The sequence below is a fragment of the Nerophis lumbriciformis genome, linkage group LG33, assembly GCF_033978685.3.
Source record: "Nerophis lumbriciformis linkage group LG33, RoL_Nlum_v2.1, whole genome shotgun sequence".
NCBI lineage: Eukaryota > Metazoa > Chordata > Actinopteri > Syngnathiformes > Syngnathidae > Nerophis > Nerophis lumbriciformis.
Genome location: NC_084580.2, coordinates 8,120,147 through 8,132,796, shown reverse-complemented (window position 1 = coordinate 8,132,796; position 12,650 = coordinate 8,120,147).

Genomic DNA, 12,650 nt, shown 5'->3' with positions numbered 1-12,650 from the left:
GACAGCAAAGACTTACTTTGGAGCAAAGATGGCGTCCACAATTTACATCCGAACATGACATGACAATCGACAATGTCCCCACGAAGAAGGATAAAAACAAAGTAGATGCAGTAAATATCGCTCAAAGGAAGACATGAAACTGCTACAGGAAAATATCAAAAAAAGAGAAAAAGCCACTAAAACAGGAGCACAAGACAAGAACTAAAACACTACACACAGGAAAACAGAAAAAAAGTCAAAAAAAGTCAGGGCGTGATGTGACAGGTGGTGACAGTACACCTACTTTGAGACAAGAGCTATATTGATGCATGCTTGGTTATGCTTTAAAGTCATATCCAACAGTTGCAACAACGACTTTTTACTGTCAACTGAGTTTCGTTTTTTAATGATTTCTGCAGGTGGTGTGCCTCCGCATTTTTTCAACGCAAAAAATGTGCCTTGGCTCTAAAAAGGTTGAAAAACACTGCTCTAGGGGACGCTCGCGGCCCCACACTGGACTAAATTCATTGGCCAGTTTGAAGCTTAATGTTAGACAATAAACGTTCTTTCTTTCATTGTAATTACAGTAAAATATATGAACAAGGTTGATGCAGCTACTACGCTGAAAGGTGGCATTTAAGCTAATTTGTGAGCTGAGATGCTTCCATTGAATGTCTGCTTATTGGGTTTATAAACAAAGAGAAATACAAGCGGGAAAAAAAACAACATAGCCGTGTAGATATAAAAATAAATAAATAAAACACCCTTTTTAAATATTCACAGGGAGCTCATAAAAGAGGCTGCATAATAATTTCACTATTTCATGGGATATTAGAGCATAATGAGTGCAGTCCAGCCCTCTGCAGCCCATAGCCCGACATTAAGACGCACCCCTCAACCCCTGGGCAGAGCGGTGTCGCCGCTAATTTATAGGTGAGAATGAAAAGCAGGCTGAGTGTAATGGCTCTTAAAAAGACATGAGGAGGAGAGGAGCCGGACACAAGGACAGGGAGTGCACGGGAGTGCACGGGTCACCAAGGAAGATCCGGACTGTTGGACACCGAGTGCAAACACCACCAACAAAAAAACAAAAAACAAACAGGCATGAATGTGTTCCCAATGAAAGACCGGGAACAAGCCCGAACAAATAGAATCACACGTGCACACAAACACAGCAGCAGCAACGGCAGCAGAAAGTGGCGTATTCTACTCTTGGACTTAATGGGAATAAAATACCTCAGTGGATGAGTGCAGATGTGTTTGATACAAATAGTCATTTTCCTATTTGCTGCCTCATTGGGCATGATGAATGATGGAAGTCAGGGAGGCGTTGTGATAAATGGCAGCACCTTGGCTCTACTGCATGGCCTATTGATTCTCCTTCTTTATTACCCCTCCAACCCAGCTGGCTGCTCTGCCCACTGCACACCCCCCCGCCCACCCCAAAGCTCCCCGCTCCCCACACACACTTGCAGGGGAAACAAATATGTGTTTGACGCCAAGCGCTGGGAGAATACACACACATTTGCAGAAATGGAAGGAGAAGAGCAGCAGTGAGGAAAATAAGGAGAAAGGAGCAGAACTGTATTTTCGTGTTCGTCGATTAACAAAGCCATAAAACGCACGCTTCGGGGTAGGGCGGGGGGGGGGGGGGGGACATTTGCATCCACAGATTGCAAAATACACCCAAGCCCGCTCAATTAAACAATTTTAGCAGCGTCGAAACATTCCAAAAATGTTGAAATACGTAATAAATTGGTTCGAGATTAGGCCCGTAACAGCCAGATAGACTAACCAAGCAGGATAAATAAAGCAATGTTATCTTCGACTGAGCTCTTCATCACGAGCTAATGGGGGGGAAATGATCCCGCCCTGAGCAATATCCGTGCGGTGTTTGAAATAAATAACGGACCGGTGTCATCGCCAATCTTACGTCACGGGATTAGAAGACGGCACGGCGTGAAGTATTCGAGCTGGGCTGAGAGAAACACAATTATACGGCAGGAATAAAGCCCAGGAAATAGAAAACAATTAAAAATGCTGAAGAGTTTGACAATTCAAAATAAATCTTAATAATATAACAAAGACTCATAATAGGCAATGGAAGGCTTCTTTTAGGTGGACGATGAGAACCAAGTCGCAGTCGCCAGCCGTTGTTTATGCACCTGCAAATGCTGCGTCGGCAATCGCCCACGCTGCAAGTGCCACTCAACCGGCGACTGGACTCGAAAATGAGTCAAAGGAACCGTGGCAGCGTTTGGATTCACTTTTCTGGTTCATTGTTCTGGTATGTAAAGTAGTTCAATTGGACACACACCAGGTTTGGTATAGCACCATTTTGTATTCACATTTTTTATTGTCCTAATTTTTATTCTAGTTTTATCGCCCTATTCATCGCGATTTACTTGACACATGAAACGTGATAAATTGGGGGGGCACTGTCCACTTCAGCCATCAGATGGCAGTAGAGTGTTGAATATCTTAAAATGTGTTTTTGTGGCAATTTTAAACTTTGACCACAGCGTCATTTGCTATGTGGAGTGACGTTTTCCATCATTTTCAGCAGACCGCATTGCAAAATGATACTGTAAATATTGCAAATAAAATTGAAAAAAAAAACATATTCTAAAAATGTTTGTTGTTAAATTTTGCATATTCAAGCATGACAATGGCTTAATTAACTAAACATATTAATACTACAGTAGTATTGGCCACTAGAGAAGACCAAAACATAGAGAGCACACTGTTCAGTATTGTGTCCACTGATTGGCTCAGCCTCAGGCAACAATACTATAGTAGATTAAAAGAGTGTAAAGGTGACTAAAGGGTGTTATTTCATATCTAGAATAAGGCTCTCATACTGTTGAAAATGTATTTAGAAGGTCTTAAACAGTTTTATTAATGTTCAAGCTATGAACATATTAGATTTCTAATCAATGATAACCAATTTAAAGCGACAAACAAGGGACGACTGTATATAAATTGTAATCGTACTTATTATTTGTGTATTTTTTTCTGTATTGTATTGATTTCGATCCTTTTTTTGGTGAAATTCAAAATAGGGATTTCACTGTCAAAGCATGAATGAGGATATGGCACCAACTTACAGAACATCCATCCATCCATTTCCTACCGCTTGTCCCTCTCGGGGTCCTGGGGGGACTGGAGCTTATCCCATCTGCACTCGGGCAGAAGGCCGAGTACACCCTGCACCAGTCGCCATCTCGTCGCAGGGTCAACACAGACATACACACAACTATTCACAATCACATTCACACGCTAACTCCACAAAAATACAAATATTTTCTATATATTTTAGAATAATGTGAAGTGAATTATATTTATATTAGAGGTGTCCGATAATATCGGAGTGCCGATATAATCGGCCGATAAATACTTTAAACTGTAATATCGGAAATTATCGGGGTCGGTTTAAAAATTATCGGTATCGGTTTCAAAAAGTAAAATATGTGATTTTTTAAAACGGACGTAGGGAGAAGTACAGAGCGCCCATAAACCTTAAAGGCACTGCCTTTGCGTGCCGGCCCAGTCATATAATACCTACCGCTTTTCACATACACAAGTAAATACCATGCATACTTGGTCAACAGCCATACAGGTCACACTGAGGGTGGCCGTATAAACAACTTTAACACTGTTACAAATATGCACCACACTGTGAACCCACACCAAACAAGAATGCCAAACACATTTCGGGAGAACATCCGCACCGTAACACAACATAAACACAACAGAACAAATACCCAGAACCCCTTGCAGCACTAACTTTTCCGGGACGCTACAATATACACCCCCGCTACTACCCTCCCCCCCTCAACCCCACCCACCTGAACCTTCTCATGCTCTCTAAGGGAGAGCATGTCCCAAATTCCAAGCTGCTGTTTTGAGGCATGTTTAAAAAAATAATGCACTTTGTGACTTCAATAATAAATATGGCAGTGCCATGTTGGCATTTTTTTCCATAACTTGAGTTGATTTATTTTGGAAAACCTTGTTACATTGTTTAATGCATCCAGCGGGGCATCACAACAAAATTAGGCATAATAATGTGTTAATTCCATGACTGTATATATTGGTATTGGTTGATATCGGTATCGGTAATTAAGAGTTGGACAATATCGGAATATCGGCAAAAAACCCATTATCGGACATCTCTAATTTATATAGTGCTTTTCTCTATAGACTCAAAGCGCTTTACACAGTTAAACCTGTTATCTACATCAGCTGTGCCCAAACTACGGCCCGCGGCCCGCATTCGGCCCACCAGCGTCCAAAATCTGGCCCTCGGGAAGTCCCAAGTTCATTTTTAAATGTTTAAATTTTTTTTTTTTTAAATCTGTCCTTTCTAATCCATTTTCTACCACATTTTCCCATCGATAACGTGACATCATCGCACTCGTAATCTATATATATATACATACATTCAGTATATATATATATATATATATATATATATATATATATATATATATATATATATATATATATATATATATATATATATATATATATATATATGTAGCCTGGCCCCCGGCCAAATTGTTTTTACCCAATGCGGCCCCTGAGTCAAAAAGTTTGGGGACCCCTGATCTACATCTTTAAACTACATTTAAACCAGTGTGGGTGGCTAGTGAGTTAAGTGTTTTGTCCAAGGACACAACGGCACTGACTAGGATGGCGGAAGCAGGGATCGAACCTGGAACCTTAAAGTTGCTGTTTGATCCCCGCCAACAGAGTAACATTGGTAACAATGTGTCTGATTCACTTCATATCTTATAACTGCTACCAAGGATTGTTTCCTTGATAACGTAAAAAAATTAACAAAATTAAATTTAAAAAAAAATAGTAAAGAGCCACTCTTTTGAAAGGTTCTTTAAAAGGAACAGCTCCTCAAGATTCCCTTCAAAGATCCATAAATCGAATCTCTCATGACAGGGTTTCTCACTAATGAACAGGAATACAAGTGGGAAAGACTAAGAAACTGTCTTTTTGTAGTAAATGTTACACAAAATAAGAAAGAAGGGTTGCAAATCATTTCACCAGCTGTTGACATTCCACATATATGGAAGTGTCTTATGATGCACAAAGCCATGCATGACTCGTTTAGTGTCCAAGAACATGCCAGGCTCAAAGATAATTACTGGATTACATGTGACCGCCATAAATGACTAAAATACTGTAATCTCAAGAATTAGACAAGTCATTCTCAAACTCAAAGTACATGGGCTTCATCTAGTGGTAAGCCAAAGAATGACTTGATTATATTGATTTAAATATTTCCTATATTCAAACACATTGTTATTGTTCAAATTGTGTGTAATAGTACAGTCACCAAAAGTAGTAAATATACTTTTAAAATAAAACCTCTGCATTTTTTTTAAATGAATATTTAGGCCTACTAAGCTACTGTATTTTAATGTTGGTAATTATGGTGGTACTTGGTGAAATAGGTTTGAGAACCACTATGTTAGACTATAGTCCTCACAGATACAATAACTGTACATAGTTAATTTGCACAAGAAAAAAAATAACATTTATAATACATAATGAGCTGGGTAAACATTTAAAAAAATTATTAATGCTTACACATACTCAAAAATTTCAGCTTTATTCTCATACAATTACAACTAATAAGGCCCGTGAACAGAGAAGACTCAAGTAAACGTCTGTGTCACAAACAACAGGAAGTTCAAGCTGATGATCATGTGACTATAGCCCCAAAAGTGAAAGAGAGATCAAATGGCGGTGACCTCTCAGAGTTCAATTTACTTGCTGCATCTCTTTGACCTTGAACCACACAGATAATAATTCATATGTAGGGGGAATGGGGGTGGTAGCACTGGGTGATGAATGGTTTGTGTGCATGTGTGCACGTGCAGTCTTTGCCGGGTGTGTGTCCACGTCTAATTCTCAGCCGGGATAACAAATGGAGAGAATGTGCGATGAACAAACAGTAGTAAAACATGCACACACATGACACACACACTTGCTGCTTGACTCTATTAAGTGACTTTTCAGTTTAAAAAGGGTACCTATTTTTTTTTAATAGTATATAGGTTTTATTACTTATTGTATCACATATTGTCTGTATTTTCACATATTGTCTGTATTTTCACATATTGTCTGTATTTTTGGTGATATTTCCCCAAGGTTTTTTTATTTATTCTAAATTTCAACATTTCACTGCACAATTCTTTCACAGGTATACAGAATACTAGGATGAAAAGAGTGCATATATACAGTATGACATTCATCTACAATAACAATATATTTTTGAAGTATCATATTTTCGCAGTTTGTTAGTTTTTAATATATATTCAAATTGTACAGCATGTGTGTGACATACCATTATATATTATATCATATTATGTATGATATTATATATTATATTTTGTAATATCCTCCACTGTCTTTGTGTTTTGTATAATATTTTGTAACCAGGATTTCTTTCTCCTAACATTTTTAACGGACCAAAAAACAATAGACTATGTCCACCCCAGAGGACATTTGGGTTTTGCATAACAAGGATATGTTTTTTTTTTTACAATCTTTAAAAAAAAAAATCTGATCAAAGAAATAGACAACAAATGTCCACCACAGTAAAGACTTTTGAGTTCTGCATAGTAACAGAGATATGTTTTGTCTGGAAATTTTAAACTAGTCCACAAATGTCCACTCCACATTTTGTTTTTTTCATAACAGGTGTAGGGCTGCAACAACTAATCGATTAAATTGATTATAAAAATAGTTGGCGATTAATTTAGTCATTGATTTGTTGGATCTATGCTATGCGCATGCGCAGAGGCAATTTATATATATACTGTATTTTTATTTTTATTTTATTTTATTTTTTTATTAAATCTTTATTTATAAACTGCAACATGTACAAACAGCTGAGAAACAATAAGCAAAATAAGTATACGTTTTTTCAATAAAATACTGGAAAGGATAGAAATGGAGTTTGTCTCTTTTATCCGATTATTAATCGATTAATCGAAGTAATAAACGACAGATTAATCGATTATCAAATTAATCGTTAGTTGCAGCCCTAAACAGGTGTAAGATATTTGACAACACCCCAAAGTCAAAGAGAACATTTTTTTAAGACCTAAGGGTATAAAGCAACATTTTGGATTCATATTTCTTTGTTTTTGTTTTGCTCAAATGTTTAAATCACCTTCAGCCCTAAACAAAAACACAAAATATGTCATGTTATTCATTTTTTTTTACCTTCGGGTCAAATAATGTCACAGTTTTTATTTGTATGAATTTGCATGAAATGACTTCTGTGACTAATTTAAACCTGTGACATTATCAATCAAAAGGCTTAAAATGAATTCAAAGGACTGAAGTTTATTGAGACATTTGAGGGGAAGAAAAATAAAATTAAAAAATGAATCCAAATTGTTTTTGCACTCTTCAAAAACTTAAAGACGTTTATGTCTTGTTTGGCTTTAAAGATAGTTCAAATTAAATGTCTCCAGAGGGTCAAGCAAGTTTTGTATAACATTTGACATATTTTGGAAACCCGTTCTAATGTGACTGTTTGCGTGGGTTTATGACTGCAACAAATAGTAAATGGCTTAAAAATGTAGAACCATTCTGCCTACCAGGCTTGCATCATACTAATAATGGTTTAAATACCAGCTTTAATTGCATTAGATATGTTAAACTAATTGTTAAATACTTAAAAACTCAGAAATAATATGTAAATACTTTAATTTAAGTAAATATTTCTCATGCAATAAAAAGCATTTACTATTTTTTTGTTTGTTCTTAGGTAAAGAAAATATATATATATTTATTTTATTATTTGCCCAATTAAATAATTGTACAGTGCAATTAAGACCTAATTAGTTATGAGCCAATGAGGAGCTTTTAAGGTGTCATTATTACTCCACTTTGATGAAGTTTGCTTTGTTCCTAACAACACTGTCTGGTAAAATACGGCCCCCTCCTGATTGGGAGTGTTGTATATTTTTGCTCTTAATATGGCAAAAAGGTACATTTGGGAAATAATTGTATAAAGCGTTCGCTCGGGGTCCATGTGGCGGCCTGATGGTGTCCACATTCCCCTCCTTTAAAAAGTCCATTTGGACCCCTGCCTACAATCACTTCTCATCGTCGCCGTGGCAACGGAGCCAGGCCTAATTAGTATGCATTATCAATTAACAAACTTAATAGCCGGCAGATTGATTAGATCCTCAGTTATAGGGGCAGAACTCAGGCGAAACACGGAATGAAAAATAATCATACACACTGCCTTGCATACTCATACACATCACACACACACACGCACACACACACACACACACACACACACACACACACACACACACACACACACACATTCAAGCGCTAACCTTCTCCTCCTCCTTCTCACTTGTGTAATTACTGTATGCATATGGTGGTGAGCGGATTGGGAACGAGGCAGTGTGAGGTTTTAAATAAACCTTCAAGCTTCTAATGAGTCCGGGCGCCATGGCTAGTTTAGCTCTGATTGTGCTCCTCGCTAATGAATGACAAAGCTGCACACACCAGCACAGACGGAGAGGCTGCAACACAACACAACACAACACAACACAACACAACACAACACAAAGTGGAGTGCACGCTTGTGGAAATGCATGGCATGTTTTCACTCCCACTCACGGGGGAGACAGTGACACACATGCACACGCAGAAAACGTAATCAGGCGTTGGGTTTACCCTCCTATCAGTCTAATGGAGGTTAATGAATGATTAGGTCTAATAATTTTTAGAGTGGAACTCCAGCTCGGCGGCCCGATGCGTCAAACTCAGCAATGAAAAAGGGTACAGTGACAATATGGAGCATTTTTTATGTTATTTTTATGTCATTTCATGCTCAAGCTCACATCTAAAGGGCATTACCAATCCAGTTAGAGGCAATTACGAGCTAAACTAATACCAACCTGTTTATTTTTCGAGTCACTGTTGTCAAAGTCAGTGCAGAACGGAGGAATGCTTGGCTGTGGTTGCCGAATGCAGGGCTGTAGCACACAACCGGTGACCTACCACATCATCGAAAGGCCAATTCGATGGGCATTAAAATGCAAACGCGTGCATATTTCACAGCGTTAAATTTAACGAAGCATTTAAAGCACAATCCGAGCGGCAGTAAATCCTAATAGTCTTATTTCCTATTGGTGATATTCATACGCGGTGACATTAAAAATGTTTGCATCTCCACCAACTTAGAGAGTGAAATTAAAGTGAGAAAGCACACACACACACACACACACACACACGATAACAAAACACACACTGTGCAGATGTGAGCCGGGTCTCTTCTGGTGCATTGTGGCCTCGTTTGCAGCCATCTCCCTCTGATGTATAACTCGTTGTCCAAGCCTTAATGTTGATTTATTATCCATCCATAAATTAGAAAAATATGTTTGAGAATTCGGCGGGCGCAGCCAGGCTCCGCCGCCCGTCTAGGGGATTGGCTGACGTGTCGGAGGCGCATATTGGCTCGCCCGGGCAGCCTTTTGTTTCCCTGCACCAGCAGGCATTTAATGAGTGCTGATGGCTTAAGGTAAATGTGTTAGGACAGACGGCAACAACAGCCACAAAAACAGCTTGCTATATGGCTTGAGGAGCGTGGGGGAGTGGGGGGAGTATGTAGAGGCTCGCGACATGCCTCTTTACTTTACATGCCTTGACAACAACATCATTCCCATGATAAATCACGTGCCGCCTTTTGAGGGGAGTCAAATAAAGTTTCACAGCAGTTTGTGCATCAGCGGCCGCCTTAAAGGCTGATTTTCTCATTTTGCAGAGCCTCGGCCTTCCATTCACAAGTTCAATAAAGCGCCTCTACTGGGCCAACTCATTATATTTGCTCCACTTCCAGCACCACGCGAGCCTATTTTTCTCTTATCCCGCTATTATCAAATAAGGCTGATTATTAGCGCTGATGATTCACCAGGCCAGACTTGGGCGGCTCGTGCGCCGACATGCATACTAATCTCTAATAGACAACTCAGGAGGTGGGGTGGCATGTTGGAGCAGATAGCGCCTCAGATAGCGCTTCGCTCATATCAGACTTTTTTTTCTTTTTTCTTCCTGTGCGCTTCCTGCTAATGATAAAAGTAATCACGGGTCAAGGTTTAATTTTGTGACATAAAACGCTGCCACGATGCACACTGGGAGCTTCATTCCCCATTAATGCAGAACGGCTCGTGGCACCGCGGGACGTGCTGTGGCGAGTCGGCGTGGACGCCGCGGAGACACAAACATCATTGTCATGTTGTCTGGGAGCTGACAGTGTCACTTCATTGTCATGGCTGTTAGCTCGCCTGGGCCCATGTCCTGCTCTGCTGTTTATGTTACAGATGTTGCGGTAATCAGAGCAGCAGCGTGTGAAGGACTCTGACTGACGCCCTCGGACGCCATCCCGCCTGCAAAGGTCAACGAGGAAATGCGGGGCTGATGTGACGGCTGTGGCGGCGGGCGGGTGGGGGAAGGGGGGGTGGGGGGTGGGATTGCTGCGTCGGACACGGTTCCACTGAGACGCTTACTCTTCCCATCTATTAGTAGCTACTCTACAATTACCGGCAACTACAGAATTGGAGTGGATGACTATTGAGTGCGGCTTATTGTTTAAGGCCTTGTTCACACTACAGGTTTATTACGATTTGTTTTGCCAAACATTGATTGAGACTTTTATTAGTAGGTTGCACAGTGAAGTACATATTCCGTACAATTGACCACTAAATGGTAACACCCGAATACGTTTTTCAACTTGTTTAAGTCGGGGTCCACTTAAATTGATTCATGATACAGATATATTCTATCATATATACTATCATCATAATACAGTCATCACACAAGATAATCATCAGGGTGTATACATTGAATTATTTACATTATTTACGATTTGGGGTGTGGAGGGGGGGTTAGGTTTGGTTGTTATCATCAGTCAACAAATGAGAACAGAGTAATGGATATTGAAACAATGTAGGTCTGACTTGGTAGGATATGTACAGCAAGTAGTGGACATAGAGAGAGAGAGAGAGAGATCAGAAGGCATAAGAAAAGTATCTACATTTGATTGTTTACATTTGATTATTAACAATCCGGGGAGGGTGCTAGTTTAGGGTTGAAGTTGCCTGGAGGCATACTTGCCAACCCTCCCGGATTTTCCGCGAGACTCCCGAAATTCAGCGCCTCTCCCGAAAACCTCCCGGGACAAATTTTCTCCCGAAAATCTCCCGAAATTCAGGCGAACCTGAGTAACGTGTCGACAGCCTGTTTTCACGTCCGCTTTCCCACAATATAAACAGCATGCCTGCCCAATCACGTTATAACTGTAGAATGATCGAAGGCGAGTTCTTGGTTTCTTATGTGGGTTTATTGTTAGGCAGTTTCATTAACGTCCTCCCAGCGCGGTAACAACACACAACAACAGCAGTCATGTTTTCGTCTACCGTAAAGAAGTTCGTCTGCCATAAACAGCAATGTTGTGACACTCTTAAACAGGACAATACTGCCATCTACTGTACATGCATATGTGACAACAACATCTACGGCTTTTAGAGAGTGCAGTGCACAACTGCGCACGCAACAAGGAGACAAAGCAGAATGCATCATCAGAGAGGGTGTTCAGCATGGTTAGAAAAATAGTGATAGAGAATAGAACAAGGATGGACAATTCAACCCTTAACTCAACAATGAGTAGATGAGTGTTATGTGTGTGTATATGTGTAAATAAATGAACACTGAAATTCAAGTATTTCTCTTATTTATATATATATATATATATATATATATATATATATAATAAATATATATATAATAAATAAATATATATATATATATATATATATATATATATATATATATATATATATATATATATATATATATATATATATAGCTAGAATTCACTGAAAGTCAAGTATTTCTTATATATATATATATATATATATATATATATATATATATATATATATATATATATATATAAATGAAATACTCCTCCCCTCTTAGCCACGCCCCCAACCACGCCCCCAACCACGCCCCCGCCCCAACCCCACCTCCCGAAATCGGAGGTTTCAAGGTTGGCAAGTATGCCTGGAGGTGTACTTTTATTGCGGTTTTGAAGGAGGATAGAGATGCCCTTTCTTTTATATCTGTTGGGAGCGCATTCCACATTGATGTGGCATAGAAAGAGAATGAGTTCAGACCTTTGTTAGATCGGAATCTGGGTTTAACGTGGTTAGTGGAGCTCCCCCTGGTGTTGTGGTCATGGTGGTCATTTACGTTAAGGAAGTAGTTTGACATGTACTTCAGTATCAGGGAGGTGTAGCGGATTTTATAGACTAGGCTCAGTGCAAGTTGTTTTACTCTGTCCTCCACCCTGAGCCAGCCCACTTTGGAGAAGTGGGTAGGAGTGAGGTGTGATCTGGGGTGGAGGTCTAGAAGTAATCTGCCTAGCTTGTTCTGGGATGTTTGGAGTTTAGATTTGAGGGTTTTGGAGGTGCTAGGGTACCAGGAGGTGCATGCGTAATCGAAAAAGGGTTGAACGAGAGTTCCCGCCAGAATCCTCATGGTGCTTTTGTTGACCAGAGAGGAGATTCTGTAGAGAAATCTCGTTCGTTGGTTGACCTTTTTGATTACCTTGGTTG